Source organism: Nannospalax galili, unplaced genomic scaffold (assembly GCF_000622305.1).
Source record: "Nannospalax galili isolate Female #2095 unplaced genomic scaffold, S.galili_v1.0 scaffold3, whole genome shotgun sequence".
Lineage (NCBI taxonomy): Eukaryota > Metazoa > Chordata > Mammalia > Rodentia > Spalacidae > Nannospalax > Nannospalax galili.
The window spans coordinates 8,780,482-8,788,992 of record NW_008351466.1 but is presented as its reverse complement, the minus strand read 5'-3'; the positions used below and the strand labels follow the sequence as shown (position 1 = coordinate 8,788,992).

General features: G+C 45.1%; 1 pseudogene; it reads right to left on the bottom strand.

Moving 5' to 3' along the window:
• Positions 1 to 6,585: 6,585 nt before the first annotated feature.
• LOC115066820 lies at positions 6,586 to 7,087 on the bottom strand (annotated as a pseudogene).
• Between the last annotated feature and the right edge of the window lie 1,424 nt (positions 7,088 to 8,511).

Sequence of the window (8,511 nt, the reverse complement as noted above, 5' to 3'; positions counted from 1 at the left end):
TTGTTCACACCTCTCTCACCCAAGTTCTCTCAGGGTCTCTTGTGCTATCAAACAAACCATATAACATATTTCTATGTGAATTTATTATAGTTTATATCTTGAGGGGAGAATTGAGAAACTTACAGAGACTAATGCCCGGCACCCAGCACCCAGCTCTGTGTGGCAGGCCACCACCATTCCAGATCACGTCCATGCCCGCCCACAGTCTCCTTTAACTTTTGCCCATGCATCTTGGGCCCACAGTCTCACCCCAGGTCAGTAAATGCCCCCTTTCAGGATGCAGGTGAGACTCCAAGGCTATCTTTTTCTCCACGCCTGCTGCTGTGTGTTCCTGGTGGCTTATGGCTTCCATCCCAAGATGATGCAGAAAACCTCTCTCCAGTCAGTTCTCTGCAGCAGGCCCCACCCCTTGGAGGAAAAAGGCAGTTTGGGAGACACTCCACCCCTTTCCTCCACTCTTATAATCTTCCCGCCAATCTTACGCTAATGTCCCTGAGCCTTGGAGGGGGTGACAGATGTAGGGCAATCTCTCTTGTATCATGGCGAGATAGTGACTTCTTGAGCCTCCCCATTAGTCGCCTTTAGGCCATGGCCATTAACCTATCTCAGTGGTTTTTCTTCTACTATAAAGACAAATGGAAGGAAGTAGACACATTTAAACAAACATTAATGTAAATACAAATGCCTAGAAGATATCCCAGCAGGTGTACTATATGCATTAAACAGTATACTTGTGATGGCTTCCCCATTAGGGCCTATAGCATTTCTCGACACAAGGCGTTGGTCTGGACTACAGCACCACATGTGTGTTCCACCCTTAGGAGTGGGCCTTATCCAAATAGAAATTTTTCAGTTGTATGTATGTTGGTTGAGCCATTATTGCACTTGCAGGGATTGCTTGGCATGTCCACAGTGTGCAACACATGCGGTCCATTTTTGAAAAGAATCATAGGGGATCCTTTCCCTCCCAACCTTCTGCATAGCACCTTCTGGCAATATGAACCTCATCCATCCAGTGGCATGGACTTTTTTAGGCTTAGTCTCAGCTCCATCTGCTCTTCTTCTCTCACACTCACAGCATGCAGCATCTTCAGCAACATGGCCTTACCGACCTATCTAGTGTACAACTGACATTAGTGGCAATAGCCTTGGTGAATTTGAGGACCTCTAGGATCTCTCTCTCTGACAAACAGCTCATAGGAGGGCAACCCATCTCTGGTACTGTAGTTTTTTTTAACAGTTGTATAGTTTGTGAGTCTCTGTCTTCATCCTACCCAGCCATGAAACTCCCAAGAAACTTAACAGCTATCATTGGTCTTTGCCTCTTCAGGTATCTTTTAAATGGGTTTCACATCTGTAAAACACTCAAAGGAAGGTTAACATTATATATTATATCAATCATAGAGAAGGTCTCACACAACATAGAAAGGTTTTGTCCATTTGTATTAACTGTTTTCTCCATAGATCCTTGTTAGGTACCTTAGTATGGGTACGAAGCATTAATTTGGTTAGCTCTTTATCATTTTTAGTTATCCTTTTGGAGTCATTTCACCCTTGGGGGATTTTACATAAAGTCTCTTTGTGTTCTTTTATTTTTGATACACTGACAGGTGTTGGCACCAGTTGCCTGACCCTGTATTGGGCTAAGGAGGCAGGGGGTTTCTTCTGTCCCTGCTGCACTTGCTGGTTCCCTGAGTCATGCAGGCCCTGGGTCTGCCTTCTGATTGTAGCCATATCTGTCATCTGCCCATTGACCATACCTGGTTGCTGGGGGAGAACTTGATGGGAAAAACTGCTTCCACTGCTAGTATAGCCTTTATCAGAAGAGAAATGCATCTTATTTAAACCTTGGGGATTCTTAATCACCCTTCCAACAGTTTTTATCCTTTGAATTGTAGGAAACCAGGATGCCAGGCCCTAGGATGAGGTGAGCCTAAAACTTATAGGTCCAGGCTACATTCTCTGCTAAAGGGAGGGGCACTGAAAACAGTGGCTCTGATAATCCCTGCCTTGCAGAACATTGTTAGGCTGACAGGAGGAAGTGGCCTGGTCATAAAAGTGCAGGCTCCCTGCTCTGTGGGAAAGCGTCTTGGTCAGCAACCCTTAGCTCATCTCCTTGTCCTAAACAAATAACTCAGCTATCCCTGGCTAAGAGATTAGGCCAGGTTAAAGGCTTACTCCTGAGCTAAAAGCTAAAAGTTCACCATGCTTTTAGCCTTAAGAAAGAAAACACTGTGGCCAATAAATTACTGAATGGGCATTGATAACCTTGCTCTGTGGGAAAGCGTCTTGGTCAGCAACCCTTAGCTCATCTCCTTGTCCTAAACAAATAACTCAGCTATCCCTGGCTAAGAGATTAGGCCAGGTTAAAGGCTTACTCCTGAGCTAAAAGCTAAAAGTTCACCATGCTTTTAGCCTTAAGAAAGAAAACACTGTGGCCAATAAATTACTGAATGGGCATTGATAACCTTGAATAAAAGTTTAAAAATCCTTCTGGCACCAACTAACAGACTAAACGCCCTGTTTCTTTGTATCCTAAACCTTTGTATGTGACTGTCATATCCCACATGACTGCTAATTCCTTGGGATGTATAAAAACCATCTGAATTCTAAAATAAATCATCCTATTGGGAAGACACAGGTCCCAGAGTTTGACTCTGCTGCCTATCAGACCATCTGCCCCAAAGCCAGCAGGTCCCCTGCTAAGCAAAGCAAACCTGAGTCCCTACAATGAATATCTTTTGTAAACTGTTCTTCTGGTTGTAAAGCCTTCCCGAAACACCTTACTATGAAAATTAGTTTTCTATAAAATTTTTCTCTGGGAATTTGGGCTTGATGTAAGTCTTGCCACATTTGTCTTCGAATAACACAAGTGGAACATTTTGTCAGTCTGGTCTTTTTTATATCTCTTATAGGATGTTCTGTTATTTTACAGACATATTTTACATGCTGGTCAGAATCAGTTAGATTTTCATAAGCCTGTCTCACTACACAAACATCCTTTCCCATTAAAGGGCTTTATAAAACCATTAAAGCCCCATACCATTTTCGAGGTCCCAGTTGAATTAAACTTTCCTTCATATCTCTGGTGAACACAGTCTTATCTGGCCCGGTGAACTGGACATCATATATTGCTTTCCTCATAACTAATTCTATCGGTAATACCTTCCTCTCCTTTATACTCCTCCGGACACTGCTAATCATGTTAGTCTCCCTTGGTGGAAACTATGTATCTTTAATGCCTTCAACCAGCCACCCCATTAAGGACTGCTATCCCCTGAATTGGCCTAGGTTGAGCAGCCTATATCACAAGGATGGATGGGTGGTTATATAACTCAGCTGTGAAGCTTCTGAAGGAATTAGACTGGTGTCTTTTATTTCCATGTCCCATACTCTCAAAAGCCATGTGGCTAGGGGCTCTCTGAAACCTTGCTTGTAAGTTTTTCCTAGTTTTAAGTTTTAGTATGGAACATTTCCTAGCTACAGCACTGATAGCTTTTTTAATTTTTTCACCTTTTGTATCAATGGTTGAATCTGAGGGGCAGCCTTAACTACTTTTATTTTTAGGTCATTTTCTTTTTTACTATTATCTGTCATTTCCTCTGAATCCTTGGACCTTATGCAAATCAAAGTGTCCTGCTTTTTTTCTCTGTCAAGCTCAGCAACTGGATCTTCTATGAGTCCCCTAGACTTTTTAGCTTCCCCTGCCTGGGACACATCTTTCATTATGCAAAGTGGTCATGCCCCTCTCTGGGCACTCTGTTTGGTTCCAGAGCCAGTATAAGATTTTCTAGCCTCTGGATAACATTTAACAAATCTTCACATACCCGCAACATACCCCCACATTTACTGCATAGCTGTGGCCCACGCTTCTGTGTGGCTGGCCTCTTTTTAGTTACAAATTCTAAAATCCATTGTATAACCCACATGACTATCGCTAACACCATTAAGCATATGGGGTTTAATTGCCCTCTACCCTGGGTTCCTGGCATCTGCTCCTGGATTTGAGAATCAGAGTCCAGCTGACCCACCACAGGGGCAGCAGGCACAGCACTGCTTTCCCAAACCCACATCCCCAAGGCTGTGGCTCATTTATCCAGGCCAGACTATGCCAGTTTTGTTGCCCGAGTTCTCTTGGGTCTCTTGTGCCATCAGACAAACCATATAACATATTTCTATGTGTATCTATTATAGTATATATCTTGGAGGGGGGAATGGAAAAACTTACAGAGACTAAGACCCTGCACCCTGCACCCAGCACCCAGCTCTGTGCAGAGGGTCACCGCCCTTCCAGATCACTTCTGCACCTGCTCACAGTCTCTGTTAACTTTCACCCATGCATCTTGGGCCCTCAGTCTTGTCCCAGGTTGGTAAATGCTCACTCTATGTGGGTGAGACGCCAGGGCCTTATTTTTCTCTGTGCCTGCCACCATGCATTCCTGGTGGCTCACGGCTTCTGTTCCAAGATGACACAGAAAACTCCTCCCCAGTCAATTCTCCATAGGAGGCCCCACCACTTGGAGGAAACAGGCAGTTTGGGAAACACCTCACACAAGCTTTACAAGTTTGTTGGACTAGTGCCATCAGCCTTGGGGCTATAAGATACCTCTATAAGAAGTATCCTAAGGCTGCTTTTTCCAGTTGAATCATCTCCTGGGCTTGCTGGACCAAACTGGGTGAAGCTGCCTCAGGGATGATGACTTTACCATCAAAGACAATCAGCCAGCCCCTCTGCTCTTCAGTTGCACCCTGGTCTAGGGCCTTTTTTCTCCTCTCTGGACCATATCTGGGCTATTTGGGGGAACTCTCAAGTCTATAATGAAGGAGCTGGAATAACATCATTTTGAAACAAAAACAAGACTGTTTTTGTTTACATTCCTTACATGTATTGCTAACCCAAGGCTCAGGTAAAGTTGTTTTGAAATACCTGTCTGTTTCTTATGTTAATGAGAGAATCCCAAAGTGAGTAAAGAGATGGATTATTTGAAGCATTTGTTTACATCATATGATAATGAGTGAACCCTAAGCTGGGCACACAGATAAAGACATCCCTCCGAACGACAATGGTGGCAGGGTGAACATAAAAAGAGACTGCCAACAAACTGATTTAAAGAACAGACCTCATGTCTCCTGAGAAAACAGTGAAAGACCTCAACTAATTTCCTCACATTGGCACAAGAAGACGTTTTTGGAAGCCCCTGTGCAGCTCTGGCTTTGGTGCCAGATTCACCCAATCGCTTCTCAAAAACCAGCACAGGTATGTGCGATTTGAATTATCCTTAATAAATTTAAGCATTTCTGAAAGGCATATTGGCTCCAATATATATGACAATAGCACAACTGCCTGTGACCTAACACTCAGTGCTCTCCACAATACTTCCATGGAAAGCTTCTCATTTGGTCACCTGGTCCACCAGCTGATTTCTTCTGCATGTTCAGTCTTTGTTTATTGTGTCAGCTGGGCTATGAGCCATGCTTATGGCCCGGTGAGCCCAGACTGCTTCTAGGAGTTAGAGGATTTGGTCACTATTTTTTATTTCTTTTCCCACTGTGGTAAATAATCCCTTCTCACAGTATATAGCCCCGTAGATGTGCAGGGTGGCAAAGGTATACCAGAATTCAGTATGGATGATGGCCCATTTTCTGAGAGAGAGGGAGAGAGAGAGAGAAGGAGCTATTATGAGGATATGTGGCTCAGCCTTCTGGGAAGACCAATGATTGAGGAGTTGGCCTTCCTTCATGACTTGGTCTGCAATCCTTACCATGTACCTGGTATGATACTCTCCCTGTTGCAAACTTCGGCTTCCATCAGTAAAAAGTTCCAAGTTCCGAGTTAGGAAATGGCTCGTCTTTTAAATCTGAATGGGATGAGAAAACTAGACTCTATAACCTGCTATGAAGCAGCTCTCTCTCCCCTTCTGATAAGTATGTTGCTGAGTTAATGGTTTGAGTAGACTCTATTTTGACTCAAGATTTATTTTCAGTGCTGGGGATAGAATCTAGGGTTTTGCACAAGCTTTGCAAATGCTATACCACTGGGCTATACCCCCAGGCCTTGAAAATGTTTAATTACGTATATGGCTCATGTTGTGTTTCTATTGGACAGCAGAGCTCCAGAACTTCTCCAATAGAACATCATAGACAAGGAACTTAGTATTTTTTTTCAAAGTTTTTGTAACCTACTGCCCACAAGCAAACAGCACAGGGGAGGATTAACACACCCACCAGGGAAAGACCCTCCTCTAATGGTCCTCCTCTGAGCTGCATGGCCTGAGGCCCAGAGAAAATGCAATTTGCCCTGTCCTTACAGAAGTCAGTAGGATAGCTGGAATCAAGTCCCAGATTCCTCAGCAGGATAGAGCTGCTTGTTGCACCGTTCAAAAGTACTGAGTGGGTGCAAAAATCAGTGCTTTTACTTCAGCAAATGGAACCCTGGGATAATACAAGTTGGAGTTGTGAGGTCCATGACTTTGAGAAGGCAGGCCCCTCCATGAGGGTTTGTAGACAGAGCCAAACTTTGAGCTGCAGCTAGATACTGCCTCGAAGCTGTTCAGGTGGAGGAGATCCCATGAGCACCCTGGGTTGTTACTTAGAGGGGCGGCTCATGTTGTGGATGAGGAAGTCTGAGATGTCATGCCATACTTTGCTATCCTCGTAAAGGTAGGTCATGGAAGACCGCAGTAAGGGCTACAGTGTGTTCCTATGATATTCAAAGAGCCACAGTGCAATCCCCCAAACTGTCCCACCTGAACTCAGGGATGAGGCCCTTCCCCACAGCCAGATGGCACAGGGCAAACAGGACACGTGATGTCAAGTACATGTTGATCTGACTATTGATGTTATTGTTCTTTCCAAATAGCAGGAAGCGCCCAATGAAGGCAGCCAGGAAAGAGTGCATCTGGTAGGTCTTGTCCTGCACTTGAGACTGCAGAGCACAGAGACTCTTGTAGGAAAACACAAAGCAGTCCACGTTTTTGGAGTGGGTATATGTGGCTTTCAGAATGACCGGCAACTTCTCTTGGAGGCGCTCCCACAGCAGCGTGTCGACAGCCCAGAGCAGGGCCTGCAGCTGCACCAGGGCAGCCATAGCACTGGAGGATCACAGTCCCATGCAGGATGCGCACTGACCCAGTCATCCAGTCATCCAGTGATGACATCCAGGGATTCTATGTAACAAAGAGGTGACTTGATAGGGTACTCTGACTGTGATGTTTTGTCCCAAAGTCAGCTTGTCTGCCTTATGTACCAGCTTTAAAAAGGCTGCTAGTGCCTGGAGGCAGGGGGGTAACCCCAAAGCCATGTAGTCTAATTTTTTGGTTAGGTATGCCCCCAGTCTAGTCCACAGTTCTACATGCTGTGTCAGTACTCCCAGCCCAACTTCACCTTTCTCCTACGTAAATAGGGAAATTGGGAGGGTGACATCTAGGAATGCCAATGCCTGGGCTTCTCTCAGCCTTGTTTTGAGTTGGTTAAAATATTTTCCTGTATCTTCCTCCCTTGTAGTGTGTCCACAGCAGGTCATTGGAGGGTGTTGTGGAGGGGTCCAGTGACAGCAGAGATCTCTGGGATCCAGAGATCACAAAACCTAGCCATCCCCAGGAACTCTCAGGGTTTCTCCTTAGTCTTGGGTCAGGGGTATTGGATCATTACTCACTTTCGCCCTTCCTCCAGTTTCCTATGTCACCAACTGAGTAGATACCCCAAGTAAATGACTTCATCTTGGCAGATTTGGGCCATTTTCTTTGAGACTTTATAACCTGTCTCTTATAGGAAGCTCAGCAATTCCTAAATCCCCTTATCATAGTTCTCTCTCTTTAGAGCTGCCAGCAGCAGGTCATCCACCTACTACAGAATGATGTACCCAGCAGGTCAGCAGTTTTATAAATCCTTGGTTTGTGCTCCCCTCAAAATTATAGGGAAGTTTTTGAAGCCTTGATAAAAGCAAGTCCATGTCAATTGCCCCTTTGACCCAGATTCTGGGTCCTCCCATTTGAAGGCAAACAGGACCTGACTTACTTCTGCTAAGCTCAAGCAGAAGAAGGTATCCTTTATGATAGGTAGAGAGCGGGCGGGAGCGAGCAGATGGCACGGATGGAGGAGGCACCAAGGCACAGATGGAATTCTCAGCGGGATACAGATTTATTTTGCACAGGGCACCTTTCCCTCGGGGAAGGGAAAGATGTCAGGGAAAGATGTCCGCCCACAGGTTGTGAGCTGGGACTTTATATATGGGGGCTTTAGGGTGTGGAAGGGGGGAAGGTTTGGGAGAAATAAGGGAGGGGGAAGCAGGTAGGATTAGGGTCTGGAAGTGTTTACTTTTTCCCTCTTAAGATAAGAGGAAATCTGCTTATCTTATCTTTGGAGGTCAGAGGAAAGGCAGGCTGCTTCTCAGCAGAGTTTGTTCTTCTTGACCTCAAAGGTCAAGGTGCTTATCAGCTAAGTTCCCTTTTTCGAGCTCCAAAGTCTGTAGGTCCCTGTTGGGGAGGGGGGGGAGCTACTGCTATTTGGAAG